The sequence below is a fragment of the Pseudorca crassidens genome, chromosome 1 (assembly GCF_039906515.1).
Source record: "Pseudorca crassidens isolate mPseCra1 chromosome 1, mPseCra1.hap1, whole genome shotgun sequence".
NCBI classification, from domain to species: Eukaryota; Metazoa; Chordata; class Mammalia; order Artiodactyla; family Delphinidae; genus Pseudorca; species Pseudorca crassidens.
Genome location: NC_090296.1, coordinates 1,732,267 through 1,752,022, shown reverse-complemented (window position 1 = coordinate 1,752,022; position 19,756 = coordinate 1,732,267). Strand labels below are relative to the sequence as shown.

At 56.9% G+C, this 19,756-nt stretch overlaps 1 long non-coding RNA gene across 1 annotated transcript; it reads left to right on the top strand.

The window, feature by feature from the left end:
• The first annotated feature begins 17,259 nt into the window (after window positions 1-17,259).
• Window positions 17,260-19,332, top strand: LOC137221845 (uncharacterized). The gene is made up of 3 exons (XR_010942186.1): window positions 17,260-17,495; window positions 18,019-18,433; window positions 18,728-19,332. It is a non-coding gene; the product is annotated as an uncharacterized lncRNA (long non-coding RNA).
• The last annotated feature ends 424 nt before the right edge of the window (window positions 19,333-19,756 follow it).

Sequence of the window (19,756 nt, the reverse complement as noted above, 5' to 3'; positions counted from 1 at the left end):
TGAAGCCCGTGCGCCTAGAGCCTGTGCTCTGCAACAGGAGAAGCCGCCGCAATGAGAAGACCGCGCGCTGCAATGAAGAGGAGCCCCCGCTCACCACAACTAGAGAAAGTCCGCGTGCAGCAATGAAGACCCAGTCAATGCAGACAAAAATTAATTAATTAATTAATTAATTTTTTAAAAGTAACTCATGGATATTGGTTCAGTGGTCGTGACAAAGGTCTCCCTAACGTGAGGTGTGAACATTAGCGGCATTCGTACAGGGTAGAGAGGAATCCTGTACAATTTTTGCATGTTCTCTGTAAATCTAAAACTCTTCTAAAGTAAACAGGCTTTTTTTTTCCTTTTTTGGCCTTGCAGCGCAGCTTGTGGGACCTTAGTTCCCCGACCAGGGATCAAACCCATGCCCCCATCAGTGGAACTGCAGAGTCTTAACCACTGACCACCAGGGAAGTCCCAAACAGGCTATTTTTAAAGTACATTTAGTACAGAATCTTTTAGACCCATTCCCTCCAAAAGCCAGAACAAGAAACAAAGAAGGAAGTGGGGAGCCGGGCCCTTCCCCGCTGCCCTCAACCCCCATCTCCAACCAGGGCTCCCCCCTGGCTGAGCTGGTGAGAAGTTGGAGGGTCCTCAGTCCACAGACAGTCTTTCCAGCCAGGCTCCCAGGCCAAGGCCAAGGCCAGAGGCTGGAGTGGGCAGGACGAGGGCAGCCAGCCGCCCAGCCCTACTCAGCTAGTAGGTTATGCAGGACTTTCAGCTTAAGTTCGGAGGAGATGGACAGATTCTCTCTTCATACATTTACCTGGTTTTAGAGTCAAGGTTGATTCTAGCCTCATGACACAAGCTGGGCCACCTTGCTTGTGGTTCTTTTGTCTTCTCTTTTCTGAAACAATTTGTCCAGGAAAGGAATTAACTGACCCTTTAAAGTTCGGTAGAAACCCCTGTACAACCGCCTGGGCCCAGGTGTGTGTTTTGGCGGGGGCAGGGGGTGGGAGTCTGACTACGTTTCCATTTCCTTAGTACTTATTAGTATTTAAGCTCTCTATCTCCTCTCGTGCCAACTTTAGTGTTCCACATTTTTCAAGGAGTTTACCCACTTCCATCTAGGTTTTCAGATCTATCATCGGAGATGACGGTACTGCGCACAGCCTTCCTCTAATTTAGAACCTATTGTTTTTATAAGCTTCTTTCTGAGGACTGCACAGCTGGGCCTTGCAAATCTTGGCACTTGGTGCAAACATTATTTAATCCTAAGAATGTCCAATTTCCTGTTGGACCCAGCGGTCCTGAAGCAGCCGTAAGTGTGGTCGCGTGTGAGACATGGGATGTGCCATGACTCACCTATCCTCCCAGCAACTCTGTAAAGTTGGACCTTTATCGCCCCTGTTTTACAGATGGGGAAACTGAGGCATAGAGCAGTGCCGTGCCTTGCCAAGGCTGTGCAAGTGCATTAGCCGACCCCCGGTGGTGGGGGCGGGTGCTAGCCTTTTCCACAGCCCCTCTGGGGAAGCCTGCAGATTCCCTTCCCAGAACTCGATTTGTAAATACATAAAATAAAACACACAGAGTTGCAGAGGAAATCACTTACACGGAAATACGGTTGCCAAAATAACACAAAATGTAATTTCTTACACGGTAAGGAAGGAGCCTTCCCACTAAGGTATTAGGGGAGACCCAGAGGCCAGTCTCATGACCATCAGTGCTGAAACATCACCCTAAGTGCCGCTGAGCCCCTGCGGCGGCTGGACCGTGACAGGGCATTCGGTGCTTCCTCCGTCTTCACAGGCAGGCACGGCTTACGTGAGGGGTCCGTGAAAGTAAGGGTGGGACGCTTCCCGTCGGAGTTCACGGACGTCCCGAAGTCCGTCCCCAATGCATTCCAGCTCAGGCATTCGGTGTAGTTTACACCCGAGTGCTGTGAATACAGGGCTCCTTTTCCCTTAGTCCTGAATGTTCTCGGAGGACCTTAATCTGAACCGAGGCGCGGGATAATCCTCCTTCCCACATGCCTTGTGGGGGAGGAGGGACGTCCTCCCGGATTCCTTTCACTCCCCGCTGAGTACTTCCTCCAAAGAGGTTTTCCCTGCGGGCCTCTGTGGAGCAAACTTCCTGCGTCTTTGTGGCCTGAGAACATTTTCTTTCCCCCTCGAGTCTGGGTGTGGTTTGACTACAGGCTCGGGTCCAACTCTGCCAACACTGTTCCACTTCTCGCACCCAGAATTGCTGTTGAGACCCTGGGTAGCAGCCTGACTTGTGCTGTTTGGTGGGGAATCTTCTTCTCCTTTTTTTGGAAACATCTAGAATTTTCTTTTTGTCTCCAATATTTGGAAACAAAAACATGCCAGATGCCCTTACCTCTCCCGTCCACATCTGAGCCCGTGAATTCTCCCAGCACAGATTCTGAAAAGGTCTCCTCCTTATGTTTTCAAATGCTCCCTCCCACCTCCCACCCCAGCACTCCTGTGTCCCAGGACTGGCATCTCCACTTTGTCCCCTGCGTCCCTCAGCTTTTCTCGCATATTTTCAATCTCCTCTCGCCATGGTTTCCTGCTGCCCTCGGAGGCTGTCTTGGCCCTACAGCCCGCTCGTGGGTTCAGCTGTATCCATCCCGCTATTTGTCTTACCTGTCGTGCGACGTATTTCGACAATCGCGGTTGTCAAACCCAATATTTCCACTAAGTTCTTTCTTTCTCAATTCGCTGCTCGTTTCTTATCATTGCTCTCCTCCTTTATCCACGTAAGTAGATCTATCCCATCTGCTCCACTTTAATCTCATGCTTAAGTCACATTCCTGGTCCACCTGTTCCGATCATAGCGCCTGACACTGTGGGTGTTGTTGGGTAGCTGGCGTCCCTTCTGGGGTCGTGTTCCTGGTGAGAACTCACGTTCTGGTTCTGGTTCTGCAGGGCTGCACCTGCTGCTTTAGTCCCCAGAGCCCAAAGGAGGACGAGTGATGTGCCGCCCTGTGATGTTGTGATTTACAATGGAAATATATACATATTTAATCTTAATCCCCGTTTCTGGCATTTTTAGAGCTCCTAAAACCCTCGGCATTTCCTAAGTGAACAGGGTGGTCAAGGTGTCGTCTGTTGTATGGAGGTGGCTTTGGAAGCGCCTGAGGGTGGGCACTGGTTGCCAGGAGAACCAATCACGTGATGACAGGGGTGGAACTGTCAGTCCCCACCCACCCCACCCCCCATCCCTGATCTCCGGGGAGGGGAGAGGGGCTGGAGGTGGAATCAACCATCAGTGGCCAATGTTTTAATCAATGGCACCCATGCCCGAAGCCCCCACGAGACAAAAGGACAAGGTTCGGAGGGCTTCCTGGCTGGTGAACCTGTGGAGAATCGGGGAGAGTGGCTCATTCGGAGGGAGCCTGGAAGCTCCTTGCATTTCCCCACACCTCGCCCCAGGTGTCTCAGCACCTGGCTGTTCCTGAGTTATGTCCTTTTATAACAAACTGGTGATCTAGTGAGTAAACTGTTTCCCTGAGTTCTGTGAGCAGCTCTAGCAAATTAATGGAACCCAAGGAGGGGGTCGTGGGAACCTCTGGTGTAGCCACGCGGTCACAACCTGGACTCGAGACTGGGGTCTGAGGTGGAGGGAGGCGGCAGTCCTGTGGGGCTGAGCCTTTAACCTGTAGGATCCGACACTGTTTCCAGGTCCAGAATCGAGTTGAATTGTAGGACAACTGGGTGGTGTGGAGAAGTTGTTTGGTGTGGGGAAGAAACTCACATGGGAATTGATGTCAGAATCATACTCCCCCCGCACCTGTTCTTCCAGGAAGCCCTCCGTCGGCACCTGGCCTTCCCCCCCCACCCAAGTGCTCCCTCCCACCAGCATGTGTAGGTGCACCTGCCACGCGCACCCTGCAGCCTGGCCGTGGCTGCCCCCTACCGCGTCCACCCCATTGAAGACGACCTCGATCCCAGGGGTTTCCCTGGAGTCTTGCTGGGTTTTTACGGTTCCCTAGATCCATCATTGCCTGCCCTCTGTGGTTTCCCGGGGTGGACGGGGGAGGAGCCCATACTAACCATGAATCCAGACAGGATGGGGAAGACAGGCCCCTGGGGGGACCTGCATGGGGAAGACTGTGGACCCCCAAATCCACGAACCCCCTCCTGTGCTGTCTGAAGCTTCGCCAGGTAACGATGTCTTAGCCTCTGCAGAGCAGGCACCTGTGGCTGGTTAAAGGGAGACCTGCCCGGAAAGGATAGCGTGGATGAGGTCATCCCCCCCACCGTGGGGCAGGGCATGGGGAGAGAGAAAGGGGTCCGCTGAGGGGGTCTAATGCCCAGGGGGGCTGGGGCCACCCCGTCCCAACACACACGTGTGCACGGACACACACACACACACACACACACACACACTCACAACCTTCACACCGTCCTCGTGCTCCCGTCGCTGGGGGGCATTTTCCACAGTGTGATTAGCGGGGAGATCTGCGGGGGAATCCAGGGCAGGGAGGGGCCAAGGTACTCATTAGGCTCAATAAACAAATAGGAACCCAAGCGCTTAACAGAGGGCGCGTTCACTTCTCGGTGCGCCCAGAGCAGTAATCCTGCCGCGGGCAGGTGCGTTCGCTCTCAGGCCCGGTTCCGGGCTCCCCCCAGAATCAGGCCCCGCCTCCGAGGCCAGCACGGCTTGGGGGCTGTGCAGAAGAGCAGCCTGGGCTTGGAAGGACTGAGCCGGCAGAACTGCGGGGGTCGCGCCTGGCGACACCTGGGGGGGGAGGTGAGGAGCCCAGGACTCCGCCTGCAGGAACCACCCCCAGCAGGGCAGCGGAGCACGGCCACCCGCCCCGCGGGCCCTGGCCCGGTGCCCGAGTGTTGTGCCCCCCAACTTCACTGGTGAAGCTCCACGCCCAGTGTGACTGTATTTGGAGACGGGGTCTATGAGGTCGGAAGGGTGGGTCCCGATTCCACAGGGCTGGCGTCCTCCCTCATAAGAAGAGGAACAGACACCAAGCTCGAAATCTCTCCCCCGTGTGCACGGTGAGAAGGCAGCCGCCTGCCACCCAAGGAAGGAGGTCTTCCCAGAGAAATAAACGGCTGTGGACTAAGCCACGCAGTCTGTGAGGTTTTGGCAGACACGTCCCCGAGGCCAGCTGCAGCCCCCGGAACCCGGCACTGCGCTCCGCCCCCAGACTAAGCTCCTCTCCCCAGAGTCGGCCCACCCTGCCTGCCACAGGGCGTGCGGCAGGTTAGAGGCGCCGCCCGCCCGAAGCCGTGCAGCCCCGGCTGGGTCCAGGGAGCAGCTGACACTTGGCCGGCAGCTCAGAAGGAAGTGCCCCGCCCCCCCCACCCCAGGAATGCAGCGTTGCTCCTCTCCCGCCTCCACTGCAGGGCGGAAGACGCCTCTGGTACAAAGGTCTTCTGTCCCTCTGGCCAGGTGACCCCAAGCTGACACGGGAGCCGGGGGATGGGGGGGTAGCCTCGGGCCGGGCGGGCCCCTCCCGCTGCAGAGCCCCCCCCCCCCACCCGCTCCCCAGGCCAGGCCTCTTTCCCGCAGCCGCCCGCCCGGCCGCAGGGCCCGGAGGTGGGGAGGATGTGGACACGCCTCCCTGAGGACCGGCTGCAAACACAGCTCCTCTGATCCGTGTTTACCCACACAGTTCGTCTTAGGCCAGAAAGAAGCCCCGGGGTTTCAGAGGAGGTGGAAACATGCCTTGTTCCGGGTGAGGGTTACACGGGCTATTTATTTCTCAAAACTCATCAAACTGCACACTTTGGTCTACACATTCTACTGTGTGTAACTCACGCTTCAAAAACACAGAATCAAAAAATAGTCATTATTTAAAAACTCAGAAAACACAGACAACCAGAAGATACTAAACAACTGCGCCCTGAGTCCACGGCTGTGCGAGCAGGTGCGCGGGCCCCTCCCCCAACCCCGCGGCGACGTGCCCACGAAGGCTTCAGACCACACGCGGACTCGGACCCTGCACGCTTCTATCAACAGTAAAGCCCGAGCGTGTTTCCACTACATCTGCCACCATACTTTTAACGACTACACGACTTCACACTCTGCATAACCCAACATTTGTTTTCAACAAGTTACCAATTGTTCTACAGTTTTTCTTTCAACATTCGAAGTAGTACTGACGTAAACACCCTGGCTGCTTGATATCTGAGCACATTCGAAAGTCTTGCCTTGAGATGAAGTCCCAGGATTGGTATGCTGGGACAAAAGACACTCGCATTTTTTTTATATATTTATTTTATTGGGACTTCCCTGATGAAGCAATAGTTAAGAGTCCGCCTACCAATGCAGGGGACACGGGTTCAAGCCCTGGTCTGGAAAGATCCCACATGTCGTGGAGCAACTAAGCCAGTGCGCCACAACTACTGAGCCTGAGCTCTAGAGCCTGCGAACCACAACTACTGAGCCCGTGTGCTACAACTACTGAAGCTCGCACACCTAGAGCCCATGCTCCGCAACAGGAGAAGCCACCGCACTAAGTAGCCTGTGCACCTCAACGAAGAGTAGCCCCCGCTCGCAGCAACTAGAGAAAGCCCGTGCGCAGCAACGAAGACCCAATGCAGCCAAAAATAAATAAATAAAATCTATTAAAAATGTTTGTATTTATTTAGTTGCGCTGGGTCTTAGTTGAGGCAGGCGAGCTCCTCAGTTGCGGCATGCATGTGGGATCTAGTTCCCTGACCAGGGATCGAACCCGGGCCCCCGGCGCTGGGAGAACCACTGCGCCACCAGGGAAGCCCCGGCACCTGCATTTCAAAGGTTTCTTTTTTTGTTAAACACCAGCCGGGAAGCAGAGGCTTGGACAGGGTTTTTTGTGTTTTGTTGTGGTGGTTGTTGTTTCTGATCTCTCATTAGATCTTTACAATCCGAAGGAGGCTGAGCCTAGAGGGAGCATCGGGAACAATCCACTTTGGATTTGAGGCGAAATGACAGACAGGAAGCAGACCAGAACGGAGATAACAAGTGCAAAAATAATTACTGGACATCCACTTCTGAGGAGGAAAGGGTGGATCCCACACGGAAGGCAGTCCTGAAGACAGCCACTGAGAGCGGCCGGACACATTACAAAAATCCTGCTGCGGAGGTCAGAGAGCTGTGGCGCCCTGACGACTTAAGGAGCCGAAACTCTGGGGACGGGAGAGCTGTCCAGATGCGCAGATGGCTCACAGCCGTCTTGTCCCCTGGGGACACTTATCGGTCTGGGCGCCGGGCCGAGGACTGGGCCTGGCCCCAGAAGCTGCAGAGAAGAGGAATCAGCAAAAGTTTTGCACAGTCCCAGGAGCAAAAGTGTCCAAAGTAGAGAATTCAGGGGCCTTAAACACACCGCTGGCCTCCCACCCCCACTACAAAACGTTTGTAAGGTCGTGGTGCTGCATTCGGCAGGAGGCTGACCTGCAAGCTCTCAGGTGAATCTCTGAAGAGACCAGTCCCCAAACCAGACAAGCCCCTTCCTGCCCCAGGTCATTCTTGATCCGGCTGCGGGATCTGCCCTCCTCCAGCCCTGTAACTGCCTGAGGGTTTGCTCCCAGTAGCGGCCAGGTGGCTCCAACTGGACCAACTCTTGCACAGATAACAACTACAATTGCTGGACACAAAGACAACTGTCTGACAGCACCGGAGAGCAGCCAGGACCAGACAGAGGCTGTAGGGGATGGACACAGGGGAGAAGGGAACAGCTGGCGTTCCCGTGTTCCGAGGGCAGCCCCGTCTGGGCCGCACAGGGTAGCTAAAACCATGATGAAACATACGGTCTTACTGACGTGAAGAACCAGAGGACAGAGTTTGGGGTGACTAGAGCAGCTAGAAAGTGAGGGGAAATCCCAGAAAAGAGAGAGCCACAGGACTTCCCTGGTGGCGCAGTGGTTAAGAATCCGCCTGCCATTGCAGGGGACACGGGTTCGTGCCCTGGTCTGGGAAGATCCCACATGCCACGGAGCAATTAAGCCCGTGCGCCACAACTACTGAGCCTGTGCTCTAGAGCCCGCAAGCCACAACTACTGAAGCCCGTGTGCCTAGAGCCCGTGCTCCGCAGCAAGAGAAGCCACTGCAATGAGAAGCCCATGCACTGCAACAAAGAGTAGCCCCCACTCTCCCGCGCGCAGCAACGAAGACCCAACGCAGCCAAAAATAAATTAATTAATTTTTTTAAAAAAAGAGAGAGCGCCACAGACAGGAAGCCCCAAATACTCCACAATAAACTCATCTCAAACCTCTGGCTGGTCTGTGAGCTGTGCTCGCACAGGACGGATTCCAAACAGCTCTGCAAACAGAACAGAGACTTTACCCACCAACCACCACGGGGGCGACGGTGTGTATGGTTCGAGTTCAGTCGAGTTAACCACGGAATAAAACAAAGAAATTAATCTTAAAGAGAACACAGCAGAATCCAGAGTCCCTACAACAATGTGCAGGGGAGAAAACCATAAAACCAATGCGCATGCAAAGAAGCAGGACAGTGTGACTAGACTCAAGGAAAAGAACTGATGGAAGTCAGGAGACAAAGGAATATATCACTAAGGTGCTGAAAGGAAAGAAAACAGCCAACCTAAAATTCTGCACCCTTCAAAAATATCCTTCCAAGATGAAAATGAAATCAAGACTTCAGAGAAAGAGAGCTCCCTGGTGGCACAGTGGTTAAGACTCCGCGCTCCCAGTGCAGGGCTTCCGGGTCAATCCCTGGTCAGGGAACTAGATTCCACATGCTGCAACTAAGAGTCCACATGCTGCAACTAAGAGTTCACCTGCCACAACTAAGGAGCCCACGTGCCGCAACTAAGACCTGGCACAGCCAAATAAAAATAAATAAATAAATAAATATTTTTAAAAAAACAAACCTGAGAAAATTTAAAAAAATAAAAAGACCTCAGGGCTTCCCTGGTGGCGCAGTGGTTGAGAGTCTGCCTGTCGATGCAGGGGACACGAGTTCGTGCCCCGGTCCGGGAACATCCCACATGCCGCAGAGCGGCTGGGCCCGTGAGCCATGGCCGCTGAGCCTGCGCGTCCGGAGCCTGTGCTCCGCAACGGGAAAGGCCACAACAGTGAGAGGCCCGCGTACTGCAAAAGAAAAAAAAAAAAAAAAAAAAACTTCAGAGAAACAAAAACTAAAACTATTCATCTTTGCCAGATCTGCATTGAAAGGAATATTAAAGGAAATTTACTTAGGCAAAAGGAAAAGGATCCCAGAGGTAAACATGAAAATGTAGGAAAAAATAAACAATACCAAAAAGGATAAAATTTGTGGGTAAATTGAAATGAATATAGACTGCAAAACAATACTCATAATATCGTTTTCTTTTTTTTAATAAATTTGTTTATTTATTTATTTGGCTGTGTTGGGTTTTCATTGCTGCGTGCAGGCTTTTCTCCAGTTGCAGCAAGTGTCGTTGTGGTGCGCGGGCTTCTCATTGTGGTGGCTTCTCTTGTTGTGGAGCATGGGCTGTAGGCACGTGGGCTTCAGTAGTTGTGGCATGCGGTCTCAGTAGTTGTGGCTCATGGGCTCTAGAGTGCAGGCTTAGTAGTTGTGGGCCACGGGCTTAACTGCTCCGCGGCATGTGGGATCTTCCTGGACCAGGGCTCGAACCCACGTCCCCTGCATTGTCAGGCAGATTCTTAACCACTGTGCCACCAGGGAAGTCCCTCATAATATCTTATAGAATTTAAAAATATAAGTAAAGCTACATGCATAACAATAAAGGTGGGGGATATCTGCAATACACGTGCAGCAAACCACCAAAGACTTAATGTCCAGAACATATACATATATAAAGAACATCTACAAAGCAACAAGTAAAGGACAGACAACTCCATAGAAAAATGGGTGAAAAGACCTGAACGGACACTTCACAGAAGAGGAAAGTCAAGAGATCAGTAAACATACAAAAAGTGACCCAATATCATTAACTGTCATGGAAATGCAAATTAAAATCACAATGGAATATCCCAAACCCACAGAGTGGTCAAGGTGATATAGATGAAAACTTCCAATTACAGTAAGTCCCCTACATACAAACAAGTTCCTTTCTGAGAGCACATTCATAAGTCCAATTTGTTCGTAAGTCCAACCAAGTTAGCCTGGGTACCCAACTAACACAATCGGCTACATAGCACTGTACTGCAATAGGTTTATAATACTTTTCACACAAATAATACCTAAAAAACAAACACAAAATAACAAAAACATTTTTAATCTTACAGTAGAGTACCTTGAAAAGTACAGTAGTACAGCACAACAGCGGGCATACTGGGGCACGTTCGCATCTTTTAAAGTTCTCAACTTGAAGGCTCGTACGTAGGGGACTTACTGTATGGGCAAGGATGTGGAGTAAGAACTCATGATCACTGGTGACAGGAAAAGCCGGTGTGACCACTTAGGAAAACTGCACCTACACAGACACACACCTAAGATTTACCCAACAGAAAGGTCCAGACCAAAGACAGGTGCCTGAGTGTTCAGAGCGACAAAAGAAGCCAAAGCTGGAACCCCTGCAGTGTCCATCAGCCTTAAAACGAGACGGCGGGGGGGGGGGGGGGGGGGTGACAAATCCGGGGCCATGCACCGGGGAAACAGCATTCGGCAAGGAGGCCAAGAGCGACACCCCCACACCTGGTTCTGAGTCCAGTAAAGGGAAAGCAACCGAATCTGAAACTCATGGTCCTCCCTGGGTGGGGTGCCGATGGGAGGAGGGGTGAGGGGCGCTCTGAGGGGGGCTGGGATGGTCCCCTTGATCTGCATGTGGTTACGGGTGTGTTCAGGGTGTGTGAAAATGCATGGGGCCCTGCTTACGTCGGAGCACTTTCCTGTGCACCTATTACACGCGGAAGCAGAGGGAGGCGTGTGTGTGGCCAGAAGCCCGGAGGTGCCTCCCCTCCTGCTCCTGGGGGCTCAGTACCTCTGGATCGCTGTCCATTCCGTGGCTACATAAACATAAGGACGCCCAGATTTTAAAGCATGACTATGGAAACATGCAGATCTTTCAGGAACCCGTCTCCTTTGTTGTCATAAAATATATTTGCAATTCAGCAACCCCTTCTATTTAAATGCAAATACAGTCTGACATTTTAGAGTAAAGCGCTATAGTATTAGCCCAAGCCGCTCTGCCGCTATTTCCAACCCTCTTCCCTCTGTGTAATTGTGAAGCAAGATGTCTGGGTTAGGGTGGGGCAACTGAACGATGGTTACCTCTTAGTGCTGGGATGTCAACTGACTTTTGCAGACTTCCTTTTCCGTCATTTTTTGCATTAATAGATATTTTAATAATCAGCATTTTTCAAGATGATGAAACTGCTCTTTTGTGCCCCTGGTTTAGCCACTCCTAGCTGGGCAACCTTGAGGAGGTTCCTTAACCTCTCTGAGCCTCTCTGTTTACAACTTTAAAATGTAGATAATAATATTACCGAGTTCATAGATTTTTGTAAGAATTATATTAGATCATTTTCCAAAGCACCCATAGAGTGGGAGAGGCCCCGTACGGCGCCGCAGCAGCTGCTGCTGTTGCCAGGCGCGAACAGGGGATAAAACAACAAACGGACTCAGCCTTTGCTGCAAGGAGATTCTAGACCAGCAGCGCGAGATGGGGGCAAACACCCACGCCCAGCCCAGTCAACCCCCTGCTGCCTTGGGGGTGGCCAGCGAGCAGCTGTGAGGGGCAGAGAAACGGGGCCAGGAGGGAATGGAGAGGTGGGCCAGGGCCGGGGGTGTGAGGGGCGGCAGGCCTCCTGAGGGGCCCGAGACCACACAGAGACAGCATCCCACCCCAGGGGCACGGGGCACTCAGTGCTGGGCAGGGCCCCAAGACCAGAAAGTCAGGAATACCTGCACCCAGATTCTCCCAGCCTGAGAGCGAGGTGGGGGTCCTGGACTTCTCTTTACTGTAGCTGCAACACTCCTCAACGGTGATGCTATGCTTCTGCTCACCTGGTATAACCAGCACTAACCCTGTGCCCAGCACATGGCAGCCTTTTAATAAATGTTCGGGGGCTTCCCTGGTGGCGCAGTGGTTGAGAGTCCGCCTGCCGATGCGGGGGACACGGGTTCGTGCCCTGGTCCAGGAAGATCCCACATGCCGCGGAGCGGCTGGGCCCGTGAGCCATGGCCGCTGAGCCTGCGCGTCCGGGAGCCTGTGCTCCGCAACGGGAGAGGCGACGGCAGTGAGAGGCCCGCGTACCGCAAAAAAAATAAATTAAATAAAAAAATAAATAGAAAAAATGTTCGGTAGATGGTTGGATGGTGGGTGGATGGATGGATGAATAGACAGAAGAATAGATGGATGGATGGGTGTTGGGTTCTGTACAGGTTTTAACACTAACCAGCCGTAGGTATCTCGTGACAGAGCGAGGACAGGAGCAGAGGAAGCGCTTGCTGGTGGGAAGACCCCTAGCTCTCACACATCTCACTCTCTCTGGCACCGTCCTTTTCAGCTTCTGTATGTGTAAACGGGAAGGCTCTGTCGTGCCCCAGACAAGAGGAAGCCAGTGTGCCAGGGCATAGGCTGCGTGCTCCTGACATGGGGAGGCGGGTAACGTGACTTGCCGGCAGCCTTCAAAGCCCCGCTGAGATCCCTGACTTCCCAGCCTCGACCTTCACACAAAGGCGACCAGGACCAAGGAGCTGCTCCCAGACGGCCGACCACGCCCGTGGCCATGGCCAAGCCCGCCAATGTCACCCTGCAGCCCTGCAGAGGCCTCGTCAGCCCTGGTGTCCGGGAGGACACACCTCTCCCGCCTCGGGGTCGGGAGCCACGGGACCGAGTCTTTCCACCTGTCGGGAAGGACCCGTGCCAGGTGCATCTTGCTACCAGCTACGCCTCCCTCTTTTGGAGAGCTGCCCCCCATAAACCAGGCATTGAAGAAAAGGTCCCCCATTCACAGCACCTTGCCTCCCCTCCCCCAGGCCACCCCAGACTGCCCAAGGGTGGGGTGGGACCCAGGCTGTCCTGAGAGTCCATCCCCAGGGTTCTTCCTCCGAGGGCCCCAGGCAAGGAATAGCGGGCGGCAGCTACAGGAGGACGTGGCACCAGCCTGACTGGGGCACCAGTCGGGTGGGGGAGGACGACGCTGACGGGGCAAAGCTGAGCCAGGGGATGGAGGGGTCCTCCCGACCCACGCACCCCTGCCCTTGTGACTCCCGTCCGTCAACTCCTCTTTCTCTCCTCCACCAGGTTGGGGTTCTGACCCTGGCAACCAAAAGGCTCTTGACTACTTCCGCATCCCTGGACAGGGACCACGAACGGTCCCCGGCGCTGCCCCTCCCCAGGACTGGGCCCAGCCCAGCAGCGCCTCTCCCGGCCTCTGGGGTCGCGGACACCATTCCCATCTGGTGGCTTCCTGCTGACTCTGACCCGCCTCAGGTGCAGCAAGGACCATGATGAACGTCCTCTGCCCCGCCAGTCCCGTTTCAGACGGGAAACCTGAAGCTCAGAAAGGTGAATACATCTAGGAAGGGGCGCCCCACCCACGTCTGCTCGAGGGGGCGCACAGCGCAGGGCAGGCTGAAGCTCGGCTCTCAGGCGTCAGCATCTATATCAGCTCTCACCGGACAGAGGTCTCGCTGCTGAAATACGCCGAACGCTCCACACCTTAGAACCCCCTGATCCAGCCCAGCTCCTGTTTTTGCAGCCGCGGAGAGACCTGCAGTGAGACCAGGGGTCCAGGAGCCCCTTCCCCTCTCAGGCCTCAGCTGCCCCGTCTGCACATACCATGGCAAGGGGAATCTGTCATCATTTCAGGAGCCTAAGGGGGTGCCCCAGTCAGAAAGAGCATCCCTTCCACCCACCCAGCCCCACGGGGAGGGGCTGCCACAGAGGCCAGAGGAGGGGCTGCAGAGTCACCCCACTCATACCCAGCCCCCACCTGCAGAGCGGCCAGGGCGGTGGTCTCAGGGACGTGTTGAATGGGAGGCTTGGGGCTGCTCAAAGGCTCTGAGTCAAGGCTTCCCAGCCCGGGGGAGGGGGGACATCGGGTCAGGGGTGGGGGCAGGGCAGTTGGCACCCTGCACCGGGCTGGGCTCAGGAGAGCCCTGCAGGCTCTGGGGTCCCTGGTGAGGGAGTCCCCAAAAAGACCCTTCACGGGAGCGCCTGGCGTGGCCTGGGTTTGCTATGCTGAGCATCAGACACCCGTCCCTGTTGACTTGCGGGGTCCCTCTGGGGGCTGAGGCTGAGCTGCTTTGGGGAAGAGCCTCCGGGGACAGACAGGGAAGAAAGGTCCGAGGTGCGGCCCCTCCCCCTGCCCCTGCCCCCTGCCCTCTCCTCTCCGGGCCCCCGCATCTCCTCCTCCTCCTCCTCTTCCCGAGGAGCCAGATGGTGGTGGAAGCGGCCTCTCATTTTCCGGAGCATGACGCAGATGCAGCTGCCTTCTCAGCCCCACACGCCAGCCTGCAGCTTGCCCTCCCCCACCCCAGGCCCGGGGGCGGGGAAGGGCTGCGTGTCCCCCCAACCTGCGCTGGCCCTGCGGAGGCCTCCCCCGCCCCCTCACCCTCTGGCGCCAGCACCCTACGCCCAGGCAGTAGGGAGACGGGCATGTTCTGGGCCCCCCTAGGTGTGTGAGGCAGGGGGAGAGGCTTGGGGAGCGGGGCAGTGGAGGGGCCTGGACTGGCCCAGGTGCCTGGGCTGAGCTCCGGTACTCAGGGACACTGCCCTGGCCCGGCGGAGGGCTGAGGGGAGGGCCGCGGGGAGCCCCAAGCCAGGACTAGAGAAGCTCCAGACGCAGGAAGTCTGACCTGCAGGGGTCCACGCGGAAGCAGGCAGGCTGGCCTCCTCCCGGGAGAATGTGGGTCAGAGGGGAGCAGGCGCCACCCAGGAATCCCCTCGGGTCATTACCTGCTCTGAACGCAGGACAGCGTCCCCTCCCCCCACCAAGTCCTCTCCCTGGAAGCCCCCAAAGACACTCTCGGGTGGGAACCCGGAAACCTCTGGGCCACCACTGAGACCTCCGGCAGCTCAGGGCCCTTCCAGGGCAGGGCTGGGCCTCGTCTCATTTGCCCACCTGGCTGCCCCCTGCACGCTCTGGGGCCCTGGGTACTGGCCCACATCCATCAATGAGCTGAACCACGAAGCCAGGCCACACTGAGCCACCCAGAGAAAGCCAGAGAAAAACCCAGCTCCCAGGGTCCCGGGCCTGGTATGTTTCTGTCGCTCTGATGGCTTTAAGTCCAGGACCTGCCAAGGGCTGGGGGAGAGCCGGCCACCCCTGCAGGGGTTTCTGGCCTTTCTCTAGGCGGTCACGGGGTGAGCGGGGACTGAGGCCCCAGGGGAAGGCGGCACCCTAGTCTCTCCCAAGTATCCCCATCCTTTGTAAATTGCCCGCTGTCCCCAGAGTCCTCAGCTTACTTCAGCCTCAGTGAATACCAAGGGCCTGGCAGCCTCCACCGCTGGGCACCTGCGTCTGTTCCTCAGCCCCCCCCCCCGCCGGAAAACTGACCTCTCAACAGGCTCCCACACGTGCACTCACGTCTAACCCCACCAGGCCTGCCAGCACGGCCCCTGCGTCACAGCCTCGCCTGGCCCCGCCCCCCACCGTCTGTCCCTACGCCAAGGGCTCTTTCACACCATAAGTCAGGGTGCCCCACGCCCACCCCTGCTTAAACCCCTTTGCCTCCTTCCCCGATCTCAGAGTAAAACCTACTCTCCTCGCCCTGCGCCTGCCTGATATTCACACTGGTTCTTGCCCCTCCCTCCCCCTGGTGTGTCCAAAGGAACTTTCCCTGCCCCCAACAAAGTGGCCCAGCACCCCCACCCCTGGACTTCGGCCAGGTCACTGAAGGGCTGCTGGCAGCTCAGCCCCATCTCCCACCCACACCTCAGGACACTCAGCTCCACGTGGCTCAGAGGACCCCATTCAAGCCTCCGTAGCCCCAGCCGGGGGACCCCCAGCTCCAAGCAGCAGAAACAGGATCTGGGCCCAGGCTGTCTGGCTACAGGGTTCCTGGGCTGGACCATTGGGCCACACTGCCCACTGCCCACAGGGGTGTACCTGGCCTCCAGCAGGGTCCTCCCTACACAGGCCACGACAGGCTCTGAGCTCTGGAATTTGGCCTGTGGGCGGCGCACAGGGCCCTGCTGGGCAGTGGCGAGGCTGCACACATCCCCCAGGGCCTCTGCACGCCCCCAACCTAGGCGGAGCCTGCCCCTCCCCCAACTCGCCCCTCCCCCCTCAGCTGCTGTTCCAGGGGATGCAGGCCTGAGGCAGCGGCTTCAGAAGGGCGTGGCCACTTCTTTGCCAACACGAGGTGGCGGGGTGGGCGGGCGGGGGCTGAAGCGCCCAGGCTCTGTTAGCTGGGATCAGCAGGGACCCCTGGCCACGACTGAACCAACCACACCGTTGCCCCTTCCCAGAGCCCTGGAGGCCTCTCCCGGGGAAAACGTACACACACACAAGGCCCACCCTGGGCGGGAGGTGGGGCCGGCCCAGCGACAGCCCAGCCCGTGGAAGAGGAACCGGGGACAGTGAGGTGGGGTCTCCCGGGGAGGAGCTCTCTGGGCTCATCAGCCACATGCCCCCCAACCCATACCCAGCTATCACCCAGCGCCCTCCGAGCCAGGCCCCGTGCTGGGCACAGGAGCAAATGAGGAAACGGAGCTGTGCCTTGGGAGGTGCGAGGTGGGAGGGCAGCACGTGGGGGTGGGGGGATCCACAGACGCATCGCGGGAAGAAATAGCGCTGGGGTTAGGGCCGCCCGAAAGCTACAGCAGGCAGGGGGCATCTTGCTGCCTCTCCTCCGCCCCTTACCGGCTGGTGACTCTGGCTCTTAAGAATGTATTCAGTGTTCAATTAGGAAACTGATCCAATTTAAAATGCGAAAAAGAAAATCCCTTGAGAGCCATCAAGAGAAAGCTTGTCCCTCGCCTTCGTGGCACCAGATGCGGTGCTAGTTGCGCCCCAGCTGGGCTCGCGTGGCCTGGGGAGGGTCGGGTAGGACTCATTGTAGAGGGGCCCCGGCTTAGCACCCGGCACCCCGCGCGCCCCGACGTGCGCGCCCGCGGAGCCTCCCACCCCAGGGCGCGCAGGGAACAACCCGCGTCCCTAACCGCCTTGGAGTTACCGCCTGCTCGAGGTAGTGCTCAGTCCCCGCGCCGCTCCTCAAATTAGAACTTGATTTCTAGTTAATTTCAAGAAAAAAAAAATATGGCCAAGGTAATTAAGGAACTGATGGATGAAAGGAAACGGTGACGCCGCCCGGGACGGCCACAGAGGGCCTCCCTGGGGAGGGGAGGGGCGGGGTGCCGAGCCGCGGGAGGCTGGAGGACGCGCAGGGCACGGAGAGCCTGGCGGGGGCCTGAGCTGCACCGCGGAGTGCGGCCAGTCCGGGGCCCATTCTGAGGCACCCCGCAGAGACAGAGTGGGGGGAGCTGGGGGTGAGGTAGGGGCTGGAGCTCACTCGCACCTCCCACACCCCCACACACCGGACACTCCAGGGCCGCCTGCACCCTGACTCTCAGCCACAGCCCGCCTGGAACTCACAGTCCAATCAGGGACACGGATGACGGACGCCCACACGGGCCTGTGCAAGGAGAGCAGAGGTCAAAGTTTCCTGGGAGAGAGGGGAACACAGTGATTCCTCCTGGGGCTGGAAGGGCGTGGAGAGGTGGAGCGTCCCCGTGGAGGGGGTCCTTGCGCAGGGCCAGCGGAAGTTCCCGGGGAGTGGGGGTGGGGGACGAGGGCAGTGGGCGGCAGCCCGTGCAGAGCCCACGGCCTGTGCAGAGCCCACGGCCTGTGCAGAAGGACTGGAAAGATCGCGAGGTCTTGGGCTAGGAATCGGCAAGCCAGGCCGGTGTACGCGGAAGAACCATATTCGGGTTTTGGTTTGGGGGTTATTTTTAACCCTTAAACCTCCCCACTGGGCTGGAGGAGAAAAGGAGAGTTGTGATGGGGTCAGGAAGATGCTGAGGAGGAGACAGCGAGGGGGTGGGGGCGGGAGGGGGTGGGGTAGAGCCCTGTCCTGGGCGCTGAGGGAGTGGAGCCCCCTCCTCCATCCCCGCCTGAAATCTGTGAACTCTTCCTCCCCGGGAAAGCTCAGATGCCAGCGGGTTCTTTTCCACACAGGAGAAGAGGCTGGGAGCCTAATTCAAGGATGGCTGGGAGCCGAATGGAACCGGTTATCCTGGGAGGAGCAGGGGACTGCCGCGAGGGGCGGCCTGGAGGCCGGAGCCCGGAGGGGTGGGACACAGCGAGGCAGGTGCGCCAGGACAAAACCTCCAAGACCTGGGAGGCCCAGGCTTGGCGCTGCGCCTCTGAGAGACACAGCCCAGTGGCCAAAACCAGCATCAAGGATTCTGGCCTTGATTTCCACCTCTCAGCAAACACCAGGGGGGACCCGGTTCTTCAGCCTAAATGCCCTGTCCCCTCCCTTCCCCCCAAGTCACCTCTGCCCCTCAGCCCTCTGCCCAGAGCCCTGCCTCTCTAGAGGGGAGAGGGAAGACCCACCTTCTGAGTTTGCAGCCTCAAGGCCAAGGGCAAGGTGAGTCGAAAACTGCTACGTGGACGGAGACACTGGGTTTGGGGCAGGGTGGGTCTCAGGCACCTCCCCACCGTCGAAGCCCTAAGGAGGCCCCTGGGATTCCAGCGGGTGTGCCTGCCGGCAGCCACCCCTGCCCCCTGCAGCGCTCCCAGAGCCAGGGCTGCACGGCCCTGGTTTCTTGCCTCTTTTCCTGCAGAACCTTTATCTTGAGCTAAAGATGCTTCCCCACGCCCCATATAAAGAAGTCAACACTGAGCTGCTGTGTGCCCCCGTCACACTGGGTTATCTCTGCAGAACCAAGGAGAAAACCACAGTCCCAACTAGACCTTCGCTGGGTAACTGAGGCAACGAAGGGAGTCCAGGAGGCGAGGGACAGTCCAAGTCTTGGTGGGTCAGCGGAGGCCCCAGGCCAGCCCCTCTCTGCTCTGCAGGCTGCATCTCTGGGCATGGCCCCAGCACTCCCCAGGGATGGCCACCCACTGCCCTAGGGGACTGCAGGACTACTGGCCCAGCTGCTCAGAGAGGCACCAGAGGGGAGGTGGCCATGGACACAGAGAGCAGGAGCCCAGAGGTCGGCCCGCTCTGCCGACACCCCCGCCCCTCTGCCTCGTGGCTTCCTTGGCTGGACGGGCCCGCAGATGCGGGGAGGTCCACGCGGGAGCCCATGGGCCTCTTGCTGCGACGCGGGAGCCACACAACATCTCAGCCAGCCCCAGGGCGCAGCGGTTCTGGTCTATAGAGTCGCCACAAACACTGAATATTGGAGAACTGAGCCATTGCCCAAGGGGGAGCCCAGGGTCAGGGTCCCACCAGCCTCGGACCACATTCTTTCAGCCAGTTGATACGTAAGCTGCTTCTACATGTTCTTGTGTTCTTGTTTAAAGACACTGTATTTGTTACGACTGTGTTGTTCATGAGTGTTGAACCCGCGGCGGCTGCCCTGTAGCTCACGTGGACAGGATGCCCCTCAGACACAGGTGTTTTCTCTGTGAGGCACGTCCAACCTCCCTGTGCTAAGAGCCACTGGACACACTTCAGGGCTATGCTGGGGGCCACTTTAAACGGGGAAATCTCCTCCCGAAAAAGCACAAAAATGTGGAAAACTGAACACTAAATTGGCCGTGTTTGCAGCATGCGATTAAACGAGAAGGCACAGAGCATCGCCTCGTCCGACCTCAGCTGGGGACTCACAGAGTTTTTGCCGGTCTACACATGTCAGCAAAAGACTGCAAAACAAGTAGTGATTTTTAGGGTCACAAACAGATTTTAGCGAGTAGGCAAGTTCCCAAATACAGATCTGCAAATGATGAGATCTCCTGAGTG